This window comes from Vidua macroura, chromosome 1, assembly GCF_024509145.1.
Source record: "Vidua macroura isolate BioBank_ID:100142 chromosome 1, ASM2450914v1, whole genome shotgun sequence".
NCBI classification, from domain to species: Eukaryota; Metazoa; Chordata; class Aves; order Passeriformes; family Viduidae; genus Vidua; species Vidua macroura.
Genome location: NC_071571.1, coordinates 85,485,795 through 85,498,620, shown reverse-complemented (window position 1 = coordinate 85,498,620; position 12,826 = coordinate 85,485,795). Strand labels below are relative to the sequence as shown.

Below are 12,826 nucleotides of genomic sequence, written 5' to 3'. Positions count from 1 at the left end.
ACAAAACCTGGACAGTGCAATTCCCAACAAACTTACCAGATTTTTCTTGTTTTCTGCACAGAATCATTTAAGCTACAGTTTCAAACAAGACAGATCTTCCCCATTTAGCATTAAAAAAAAATAAATAAATAAAAAGATTCCTTGTTAAAAAAGGTTGTCCAGGCCATGAGGAAGTTTACTAACTGCTTTGTGCAGTGCTCTGTGCCTTGAGACAAAAGGAATATGGGAGATTGTAGCTTCAAATTTAATTTATCATACAAAACTTATGGAGCCCTTGTGAGTGAAGAATGGAGCTCAAAACCCAATTTTTGACAAATAGGTTAGGCACCTGTAGCATAAGCAGAGACCAAGTAGCTTCTGAGAAGCCTGGAAACACCAAGCTATACCTTAGAGGTTATGGAGAAGAATTTTTTCCTGGAGATCTGAGTTGCGTTTATTCTTTCTTTTAAAAATTGCCAGACATATCAATAGTCTGAGAGAAAGAATACATTGAAAGCAGCTCATATAAAAAAACCCTTTTTTATTTTATTGTCTTGCCCTGGAGAAATGCAGTTTCTGCATTTTCAGTTTTATCTTAGTTTTTGTTCACATAAAACCCAGCCTTAGACATTTAAAGCCTCCCTGTGGTTTTTGACAAGGCAAACCATTCTTTGGTCTATGTGGGAAGCTTGTCACCCAATCCCAAAAGCATAGCTACACAAAAGGCCATAAAGGTGTCATGCACTTTGAGTGAAAGAGTCAATAGAAAACACACTGCTAGGAGAAGGCAGTGGTGCAGTGGAGATTCTCTCAATTTGGCATCCTCTTCATCAGGACATCCATACAAGTATACTCCATTTTGCATACTCCATCTCTGAATCTCACCTTCATTCTTGCATAGCAGTAAAATATTACAAGAGAAGTGTGACCACATGCAAGGATCTCCAGTCTAATGCAGCTGAGGTCTTCTCCCTTAAAAATGACATGGACTAGGTAACAAGTTCTGAAGCATATGATCTGATATTAAAAAAAAAAAAAAAAACATACCTGTAAACCTATCAGGTTTGAGGAAATTAAAATTGCATCATTTGGTTTGCCTATTTCTGCCATTGTTTACTCCTACAGCCAGTATTCTGAAGAAAATGGGGCATTGGGCACAGCCCTGGCCATTGGATCAGGCTCCCAGCCCCGACAGGGGCAGGGGATGCCCTCAGGGCACTGCCACTCCCCTGTCCCTCTCTGCCCCAGTAACAAACTCCAGGGATGGCGGGGCTCTCACCAAGGTGAGGTGAGGGAACTGGGGTTTCTCCAACATGGGCCCTGCCAGGAAGCCTCCACTTCTTGCCTGAGCTGTACGAGAGGATTGATGTGTCTGGCTCAGCTACAGTCCCTGCTGGCCATGGAGCACCTCGATCCTGTCCTGGACTTCGGCCTGGCCCTGTGGCCCTGCGGGGGATGGCAGGGCCAGGCCCTGACCTCTGGCTTGATTTCCAGGCTGGTCTCACACTGGCTTCATCGCTGCTGTATTTTCTTACAGTCTAGGCTTGTGCTTCAGCCTGGCTTTTTTTTCCAGGTCTGTCTTGCTTTCCATGCCTGGAGTGGTGGGACAAGCCTAAGCAGGTGAGCCCTGTGCTCTGCAGGCCTTGAGGTGCCCCCTAGCTCCTGGCTGGCCTTTCCTTAGGCAGTAGCCATGCTGTCCCTGCTCCCTGGAGGCAACCTTCTGTACAAACCTTGTATTTCCTATTTCAGCATATTGCTTCCTGGTGTGGCACAACAGAGCTATTCCACTCACAGCTGGAGCTTAGCTGGCAGCCAGATGTTCAGTAACAGGAAGGTGATTGTTTTACTGCTTGGTTGGGGGAAGACTGTATGTTTATTATGTTTATTGTGTTATTCCCCTCCTTCATTTTTTTACACAACACACTGTAATAAAACAAATTTTACTGAGAGTGTGTGCTTATACATACACTTGAAAAAAACTCCTAAATTCCTGTGGCCTTCTTCAATAACTTGCAATTTCAAATCCTAGTGGTTGAGATCAGCTCATGCATTTGTACTGTTCCACTGAGCTAAATAGGAGAGCAATAATAGTTGCAGAAAATAAAATTTTGTGTAATAAGGAACAATACATGTACATGGGGCAGTTGCTATAAGGATAGTCCAGACTGCCTCAGTCACCAGTTATTGCTAGCTGGATCTAGAATAACAGGTGAAAAAAATCCCTCTCTTAATATCAGGCCTGAAACTATAAGAAAAATACTGGAAGCCTATTGGGGCAATTCCCCAAAAATAATCTGCAGGACTTGTTTGTATAAACACACACCACGGCAGTAATGTTAATACTTCTAATATGCTTTGAATTCTAAAAAGGGACTTAAAAGCAACAGCATGCTGCATCTGCCCTGGCAACAAAATACTTTTGTATACACAATATCTGCTTGTCAAAAAAGTAAAATATAATCGTGGTTGTATGTAATATGACCACATATTAGTTTCATCATTTTAATACACATTCTGTGCTGCATCAGCAGTTGAACAAAAGTTTCAGCACCTATCAATACATAGCCTTCAGCTGTTCATAACATAAGGCAACAGATTTCTCATTCTGGGTAGCCAGCCCTTACTGTTTTGTGCAAATCTTCTCCCAAGACTGTCAGCTGGAGCTGCACAGCCTTTGCATAGCTTTACAACATCTGCTTGGGTCAGCTTTAATGTCAGCAGCAGATAGTCCCATGCCATTATATTAAATTCTTCAAGGCAAGTGGTTAGCATATCTTCTCGACCAGATGCAGCCTAACATGGCATGGCATCCCTCACATTTAAACTTCATCCATTTGATAGACTCCAGCATAATGACCAGCATGTGAGGCCCATTGTTAGTTCTGTATCTGTTGGTGTTTTGGCACACTATACCAGCTGAAGAGGGAGATGTAAATGGAACTTAAAGGATTTTTACTTCTCTTCACCAAACTGCAGGAATTCTCTCACACCCCCATTCATTTACTCAGGTAACTGAGCTACAACATAGCTGTAGTGCTCAGCAGTGCTCCTCAGGGGCAGGTAGGCTCACCAGAGCAGAGATGAAGAATTAGGGCTCCCCTTAGCTTGTTTAAGATGAGTTGGGTTAAAACTTTGTTTTAGCCTTCATCTTCAGTCCTGTAGCAGCAAACTCAGTCCCTGTGGGTACTTAGTCTTGATGCTTTTAGGAGCTAATTCAGTCACAAAGGAGCATTATAGCTGGACTATGTTTGTCTGCTGCTTCTCAAAGTCAGTGCAGGTCCTGGAAACCCGGCACAGGCTCTGTTTTTTGGCCATTACTGGTGAGAATCTGTGTGGATTCACAGGCAAAAAAACCTATTAATCTTGCATTTCACAGGCTAAAATGTTTCTTCCTGCTTATTATTAAACACTCACTGTAACTGCAAGTATATAAAGTACATATGCAGATTCTGCAGGTGTTGAATTTGAAAAAAAGCCCTCGACCATTTCCATTGAGGACACTTTCCATGTGCCTCAGGCTAGGTGACAGTAAGATGTGTCCATTTAACTTTTACTGCCTATACCTGCTATGCTACACTCTGCTTCAGGTACAGAGTGTAGAAAGAGAGTGGGGTTTTAATCTTGCCAAGCTGATATCTGAGGGGTTTTAACTAACTTTCACAACTTCTGTCTAGCTAAGTCCACTGAACCAAGTTTGGGCCTGCCTTGCATTCTGTGCATCTCAGTGAAAGAGAATTTTCTCAGACCACAGGGGACATGAGATCATGCCTTTGCCCCATGAAATAAAAAATACATGTTGGTGTGAGAGAGGTTGACTATTCTGCTTCAGACTAATTGAAGTCATATTGGCCTCCAACTGACTCAAGCTAAAATTTTGGAGGCAAAAGGCCACACTGACAGAACTATCACAATAGTATTTTTTAATTTTTAGAATTAATGATATAGTTCTTATGGATTTCTGAGAATTACCCTAGTGTTCATGTCTTAGGGCACATTTTCTGTGGGCAAGGGAAATTCATTTGTCCAAACTGACCTTCTTTGTACTAACTTGGAGGTTACTCAGTGACTCACCTTTGATAAATGAATACCAGGAAGCTCTTGCAATATCACTCTGTTCTAGAAATGTCAGATGCCATTTTCCATAGATTCAATGACCCTAAATAATATTGCACCTTCTGCCTGGTAAATAATTGATATACGTCTGATAAAGCAAATGGAGCAGGAAGATTTTTGTTGCATGACTATCCAGGCTGCTCTATATTTTCTGAGGTTTTGGCAACACTAAACTTAAAATTAAAAAATATATATTCACTACAAGCTCAAGCAAGTTGTACATTCCACATATTAAAGAAATTAATTATACTCTCAGAATGAAGCAATTCAGAGGGTTAATTTGCTGTTGTGAGCCTTATGATTATGAAGACAGTAGACTACAACAATTTTAACAGGAGATTTAATTTTTAACATTTCTCAAGGCTTTGTTTGCATTATACACAAATAAAATAAATGCTCAAAGCATTGCCTTGCAACTAATCTGAGTCATGAAGTGTGTTGCAATCTTAATCTAGTAACAATGATGAAGTTATTCCCTTAGTTTCTTAATGCTTTTATTATAAAATTGACATAATAAATGTATTGTCCTTGCAGTAGAAGGAGACACAAACAAGGTTTAGTGAATATACCTTGGTGGAAGATCTTCCTATTGTGATATCTACAACCAAGGTATTAAACACTTCTGAGTGTCACAACCAGAACATACATAGAGTATCTCTAGCCTTTCACTTATTTTCTATCTTGAAGATGCATTGTAGAATTTAAGCTCAACAGAGGAAATCTCTGACATTGTAATGTCAGCAGTTAGCTAAATCTAGGAGAACTACTTAATTTAAAATTAGCATAGAATTAAAAAATGGTATAAGGTAAAGTTGCCAGCTTAAAATGCAGGACTGGACATATGCTAGTTTAAATCATATGCTGATTTATCTGGAACCCAGTTCTGATGGTCTTATATCTTGCAGCACTTTTCTTTCTTTAACAGACTTAAAAGAAATAAAGATGTACGTTTCTTAGACTGAAGAACAAATTATTATATGCTGTTCCAGAATTTCCCATAATATCATTGTCACTTCCTGTGTTTGTTAACTGATAGTTGGATCTGGGGGATCCCTGTCAGATCAAAACTCCATAATTGCAGCGTGGGTTTTCGCTCTCCCCGGCTGCACGCCGCTCTTGGGAGCCCGGCTGCGGCGTAGCTTCCACGTGCTGCCGGGGTTTGCTGCCGCGGGTTCCCGGACACGGCTCCGTGTCTTGGGCGCGTGGGCTGGCCAGCCTCTGTTACCGTGTGCTAGGGACCCGGCAAAGAGGAAGGAATTTGTCCATTTACTCCGTGCTTGGCAGGAACGGTTTATTGGTCACGTATGGCGCGGTTCGATGGAAAGACGTGACCACTCCCGGCACTTGCATGGGAGAAAATGGCGCCTGACTGCCGGCGGGATAGGGCTTTATGGAGGGGCGGGGCGAGAGGATCCACGGCCTGCCGGCCAACAGGGGCGGCTGCCGTGGCGGTGACGCCAGCAACCGCGACCAACCAGAGAACCCCGCAGGGGCGGGCGCCGAGCCGCGGGCTGAGCGGGATCGTGTGGCTCGGGGTGGCCAGCACGGGGTTTCCTGGGGCCGGACAGCAGGGTGGTCACAGGAGCGGCACAGGGGTAAGGATCCGGCAGCAGGCAGCATGAGGCCAGAAACTGCGGGGGGGAACAACACGGGGGAAACGCGGGATTACAGAACTTGACTTATTTTAACATAAATTAAAAACCCTAATCTAAACCCAAACTCCGGGATGCAACACATAATTCCCATGCTTCTGTGACTTTTGCACAGGACTGCTGTATCTCTGCTCTAGTACTCCAGTATCACAGATATATTTACTGCTTTTCCTAAAAGAAAGTATTCTGGGATATATATGTGGCAATCTGAAAACTCAGATGATGGCAGTGAAGAAAAACCTTCATAGTTTCCATCCTCAATTCAAAATGTGTCATTTAAAACAATTACTAAACTGTGTATAACACAACTTTTAAGTGAACTTTATGTGTTAATATAAAATGCTGAATTCTACCATTCTATTCTTTTACCTTTTTTTTCATCCATCTTCAGTCTTTACTAATACAACTCAATGTTATTTCATAGAATCATAGAATTTCCTGAATTGGAAGGGACCACAAGGATCATTGAAATCCAACCCTTGACTGAGAGAGCACATTAAGAGCTAGTCTCACAAAGAGAATATCCTGTACCAAATCAATTTTTCATTTTCACCACTGAAAATGTGGTAATTGCTGTAAATACTATGGTGAGAACTTAGAACATCATCCAGTTTTATAACAAAAGTAAAATTATCTGAAGATTTTTACTTGCTTATATGAAATTTATGCTTTGTCAGATATTTACATGTTATACACTACTATGTGACTTATGTCTAAATTAAGATTACTCAGTTGATTAGAGAACAGTGGTAATAATGCCAGGGTGGTGGATTTGATTCCTGCATGCACAATTCACTGAAGAGTTTGTCTTGTTGATCTTTTTGAGTCCCTTCCAACTCAGAATATTCTGTGGTTTTGTGATTAAATAATCCATACAGACTGAATTCTGAATGAAAACCAGCAAATTTTGCTTGTTTATGTGGGGTCAGCAATGCAATAAAAACATGTTCATAAGTGATGTTCTGATTATCAGTAGTGTCAATATCCACTCTACATACATGTCCATGCTAATAGTGCCTAAGTACATAAGTAGCTATTAAAAAAGGGCAGTCAAAATTATATGTGAAATTTGGACAAGTGTTTCAATTAGAATATTTTCTGCCATTCCCTAATCTGTAGACATCCACATACTTGGAAGTGCTTAAAAATTACTGATGCTAGGCAATGTGTTATGTGATTTTTTTCTATATTGAGCTTATTTGAGCTTATAGTAAGGAAGTTTTGTTCATTTTTTTAAACCAAGGGTTTTTTTTCATTATTTCAGGGTTCCTTCTGAATCCTTCTGAAGGATTACCATGCAGTCTGTTCTGAAATTATTAACATTACAGGAATTCAAAGAGCACAGTTCCCATTTCTTTCTTTTGTATTTTTTTCAGGCAGATTTTAAAGAATAAATCTTCAAATATATAAGCCAATAATATCTTTAGATCTTTGCCCAAAGTGACAAACTGTCCTTTTCCCTGTACACATATGAAAAGATGTGGTCTTGCTGCTGGTGATATTTGCTCTGTGGGAAAGTAGCTGAAATAATGTTCTAAATGCAAATAGGGTATAGATGTCTTAGGCCTTTTGAAAATAACTCTCTGTATTGATTCATTTCAGGAAAAAACCCTATAGGACTGATTGAAATTCAGTAACAGGAGCAGAGGAACCACTGTAGATTTTTTGCACAAATGGCTTGAAGGCTCTAATAAATGTCAGCTGTAGATGGCAGGTAGGGTGAATTACCCAGCAGCTGTGTATCTCCTCACCCTCAAACCTTTTCAATTCCATCTCCTGAAGGCTTTCAATTTTTTTCAAAAACAGCCTATTTCTGTTTTAGGTGAAGATTTTGAAAGTGAGGATTAAATAATTTTTAATTAAGTCATCATCCAAATGAGATAAAAAGAGAATGGTAATAGGCATTTTAGGAAAACTTTGGTCAGTGTTAGGGGGCAGATGTTTGTAATGCTTAAATGCAGCCAAAGATTACATACTTTGGTTCCTTGAACATCCCACTAGTGGAGAAAAGGATTTTTTTTTAAAAAGACAGTGTGAACCTCATTGCCATTGTCATCCCTTTAAAGAGAGCACATTGCCTCCAGAGGTTTTTGTGAAAAAGTTAATTTATTTTTGTTAATATTTAGTATGAAACCATATTGTTTTAATTTTCTGTAGCTAGTCATTTGCTAGCCTGTTTACTTTTCTCAGTGTAGGCATGGTTAACATGGTAGCTGTTTCACAGTGTGAGTATGCATACACCCTCGAGACCCGCACATTTCTGCTCAAGGAGTCATGTCTATAGACTGCTAAATACAAGTGGCCACATATAAATTTAATAGCTATTAATTAAATAAAAGGATCTGGTCCAACTAAAATATTTTTCATCAATCCAAGCAGTCCATTACTGGGAAAGATCCAGAACCCAGCAGGAGACTTATTCTTGGAAGGAGACAACTGCAAGAAGACACATAACATAATTTCTTTCAGACTGAATTTTAAAAATTGAAGTTTCCTGCTTCTTTGAGTCAAGTTTGATAAAGAAGATTTTAATAGTTTTCATTATCTAATTCAATTTGGGATCTTACACAAAAGAATTAATACATTGTCAGTTCATCCCTAATAGTGATGACTGGTGGAAAGTATCCTGTGGGTTGGGTACTGATGTTTTCTTTGGCCTGGGGAGCAACTGAAAGGCATCTTTTTAATCTACTTTAGACAAATACTTGTTTGATAAAACAATATTGAGTGCCCATCATTGTCTCATTTGAATACCCTAGACCCAGCAGATACTAAATTCACTAGATTTCATCCAGATTTTGGTATGGTAGATATGATTGCTATGGACATATCATTAGAAGCCTCTAAAAGTTTAGACTACAGGCCAGGTGAATGAGTCTTTCATATAGAATTGTTTTCTCCTCACTGAGTCTAGTTCCTGTTGACCTAACTGTGATATGAAAGAATAGTAATGCCTACTAATGCCTATATACTTTTTAAGCTACAAAAATTAGTGCAGTAGGTTTGCAGAGTTCCCAAACTGATGTTGTAAAACCCACATCAGATTCAAGATCACTCAGCAGCAGTTAAAAAAGGAATGAGCACAAGGGTTTAGCACCTTACTGCAAAGACACCACTAGTAACACACTTTACATTGCCAAATTATAGTTTTAGAAGTCACTTTAAATACATGTTTAAATTAGTAGTAGTAATATGATGCCTTCAATATTCAGGCATGGAAATTAGAGCTTTTCCTCTAAGAGACAGTTGAGTTCCTCAGAGCAAACTGTACACAATAAACAGTTACAGAGCACATCATGCAGGCTGCTTTACCTTCTGTAACAAATAAAAACTTGATTTAATAAAAGTATTTCAGTGGAGGGAAGTGTCATCCCTAAATGGGCAGAAAAATCTGGCATTTTTTCCAGAGTCAATAACAGGACCTGTAAGAAGTACTACTGAACAGCAGAAAACAATGAAGGAGAAAGCCAGCTATTAAAGAATGCAGTCTCTTTTGGATTCCTGGCAAGACAGGCTCTTCTGATTGTGTATCTCCTTACTCTGATGGAATTGCTGAGGACTGTTGAAGAGCAAGAAGAAGGAATTAAAAAATCCACTAGTGGAAAAAATAAGAACACAGTTATGCATTTCAGCCAGCATTTGCAATTCTGCTGTCCCCAGTGAGAATATGAAAACTGTCAAATTTTTCCACAGTATGGCCCCAATGAGAAGCTGATTTAGGAACAGAAGACAATCTGCCTGAACTTTGTAACAGTGTTGAGGTACAGAAAGAATTTATATCAATTTTCCAGAATATGAAAACAGTTTTTTGATCAGCAAAATACAGTAGAGCAAATGAAAAATTAGATGCTATTGATAAAGAAAGTATGACAGTAGTGTAGATCCTAACCCAGTAACCTGGTGGTGATACTTGGGGCAGATTTCAAAGTCATGAGGAAAATCAGTCAATTTCTCTGGAAAGAGAAGCTAGACCTTACATAACGGAAATTCAGAATTCAAAACAGATTAAAAGTGACCTCTAAAACTGCAAGAAAAGTGACCTTAGAGTTCAGCTGCAGATTAAAACTCAGAAGTTGTTTCAAGGATGAGAGCAATCTAATGTTTCCTAAGTGAAGCAGGCCCTCACAGACTATTTTAAATTAAAGAGCAGAGTCAAATGTTTCCAATTTAGGAAACTAAAGCAATGATGATGGAAGCTATTAATTTTGTCTTTAAAGAAGAGTTATATTGTATCAGGTAGGCAGTATTTGCAGTAAAACACTGCACTGAATTGTTTCAAAGCCAGCCTATACAGTTTCTTTAGTTCCTGGTAGGAATATTTTTTTTATGATTTGTAGATCCAAGCGGCCACTGGTACATTCAGAATCTCCAACCACAAAATGAAGCAGTGCTTATGCCTTTCTGATAGGGCACATCTCCCTTTGTGAAACAGAAAAAATATCTTTGGACAAAAGCCTCCAAACAGCATTGTTTCACCTCTCAACAGACATTAATCTTGGAGCAGCAGTGTTACTGCTCACAGCTACCTGACAGATGGTCAGCCCCTGAGAGGACAGGCTGTCTCTTGGTAAAGGGATGATAGCTGCAGGACTGAGAAGTGCCCTGGTGGGATTTATCATCAATAAGGAACTGGTTGGGTGCTGCCAGATCATGACTTTGAGAAGCAATAAAAAGGAGGATTGCAAGACCAGGCTGTGAATATCCCATTTTGTTCCTATTAGGTAAAAATAGGAGAACTTTCCTTTTTGCTGTGAAACTTAGCTATTATCTCAGGGCATTCAGAAGATATTCCAGCTGCTAGGAATTGCATTAGAGGAGCAAGGAATGGCTAAAGAGCAGAAGCAATGACAATTTCTGGCCACTGTTCGCTTGTGAAGTGATTGCAGAACATTCTGTGGTGTGACAACATTAGTAGGAGGTGATACAAGAGCAGCATAAAAGCAGGATACCTGACAGACCTTATAGAAGGTTCAATGGCATTCTGGCTAACTAGCCTACCTTTGTAGAGCACTGAGGTAGTGTCATTAAAAGGGAAAAGTGACTTTATTCCTGCATACAACACATTTTAATGTATATGTTCCTATTGCTTTTTGAGAGAGGGAGGCTTGTAAATGGAAGAAATATTCAAGGAGAGCAAAGAAAGCTCTAAAGGATGAAGCCATCACCCATCTAAGGTAGCAAGTTTGCTGACTAATAACAGCTGATCATGAAATTATGGCTGGCGGAGGCTGTCCACAAACTATGAGCTGCAGACTGCGAGAACAATTTAAGAAGAAAAAATTATAGCACCAAGTACTGACTGTGGAAGAGAGGACAGTACTCCTCTTTACCTTCTTTTCTAACAGCATACCTACATATTTAGCAATATTTGTTTTTTTAAAGGACCATTGTTATCATCAGAACCTTGTGCACTGTCTACCAATGATGATAAAACATTGATGATTTGATCTTCTCTGGCAGTCCCCTGTCTGGGAAGATTCTCCTCCCTATTCATTTTTTGTGAACAGTAATTTTGCTTAAAATTCAATGCACACATACCAAAGCTTTATTAAAATGTCACTGTCTGAGCAGAGCATCAAAAAGCTGCAAAATATAAGGCTGACAAAAGAAAAAGATCCATGTATGAGCCAGTGACAGTAATTGTCAGGTTTAACAAGGATGAAGGGTTATACGTTATATTCTTCATGTCTATTTTGCAAAGAAAGTAATCATCTGTGGGGATTTTGTTGTGTAATTCTGAAAAAATAGGCTTGTTTTTATAACTCAGTGATCATGACATTTATTTATTTTTCTAAGTTCTTAAGAGAGTTTTCAGAACCATTTTTTTTTGTTTCCCTAACAATATAAACTAAATGTGTCTGATGTACAGTGTTCTATGATTTTAACAAGGATGATTTGTTCTTGTATAACTTCATTTTCACATTACAGATTTTGTCACAAGTTTGATGTTTCCATGTTTGGATACATGCTTTAGTTTAGGAAAGACAACAGTAAACATGTAAGCTTTTGCTTTCTGACATCCCTGTATTGGTTTTCTCTCAGAGTTACCATCTTCATAAGGTTTACCCCCACCGTAGGAAAGTAGACTAAATGCAGTAGCATTCTGAAAAATCTGTTACTTGGGAGAGAGGCTTGTTTATGATGTATCAAATACTTGCTAAACAAAGACTGTGCCATTGCATTTCAATGAGAAAAAAACCCCAAACACCCCTATTAATTAGACTAATGGCAAGTGGAGAACTGCTTCAAAGCAAGGAAGTTTTGTTGTAGAAGTTGTGTTTTTTCTTTATTTTAAAGGTAGAAGTAGGATTTCATATCCTTGCTGACATTCAATAGCACCAAACACCATGAGTAGGTTCACTGATCTTCTCTGTATTGTTTACCTTGACTGTTCCAGTGCTCTCTGTGTGCCACAAGAACAAGTACACAAGATGATGCCACAGAGCAGTTGATGCCAGGCTTTCATCCCTGCTTGTTCCCCTGGTAAATTGTGGCAGCAGGCAGAGGGCTGTCTGTTTTTCCAAGGTTTTCAATTTATTGTCTGCCTTATGGTGGTAAATTGGTGACACAGGCACAAATGTTTTTGCAGACATGGAAGGCTTGTGACTCTAAAGATTTCTTCTGTTTCTTTTTTCCCTTTCTTAGGAACTATTTGCCATTTGAGCAGCAGAAACTTCTGTGAGCAGTTCAGTTGCAGCACCTGAAAAATGAGACATTTGCAGCACCAGGTGGGCTGGAGAATTTCTTAGTTAGCTGGTTCATCTGTTGTTCATCTATCTGACTTGATCTATTTACTGTACCTGCTATTTGTTCCTTACTCTTTACTGTCTACATTTTCAGATTTTTACTAATCTTAATGAAATTCTCCTTTTCTAAAACAGGTCAAATTTGTTCATGTGGATTTTCTCCCTATGCTTATGTTGCAAATCAAAATAAATCCATTCTTCATTTATCAGTTATATTTACAAATATCTGATACATGCATTTCTTTTAAGTGACTTTAATATGGGACAACACAGCCTTGTGCTGAAATGAGTTCAATGAATCCCAGTAACAGCAACTCAACTTCTCTTAAAAAATTG

At 39.1% G+C, this 12,826-nt stretch overlaps 1 long non-coding RNA gene across 2 annotated transcripts; it reads left to right on the top strand.

Moving 5' to 3' along the window:
• Positions 1 to 1,371: 1,371 nt before the first annotated feature.
• Positions 1,372 to 12,462, top strand: LOC128817028 (uncharacterized). Of its 2 annotated transcripts, none has more exons than XR_008440075.1 (3): positions 1,372 to 1,552; positions 1,729 to 1,813; positions 12,390 to 12,462. It is a non-coding gene; the product is annotated as an uncharacterized LOC128817028 (long non-coding RNA). The 2 variants fall into 2 exon arrangements; XR_008440076.1 differs by having other exon boundaries at positions 1,372 to 1,599.
• Positions 12,463 to 12,826: the final 364 nt, after the last annotated feature.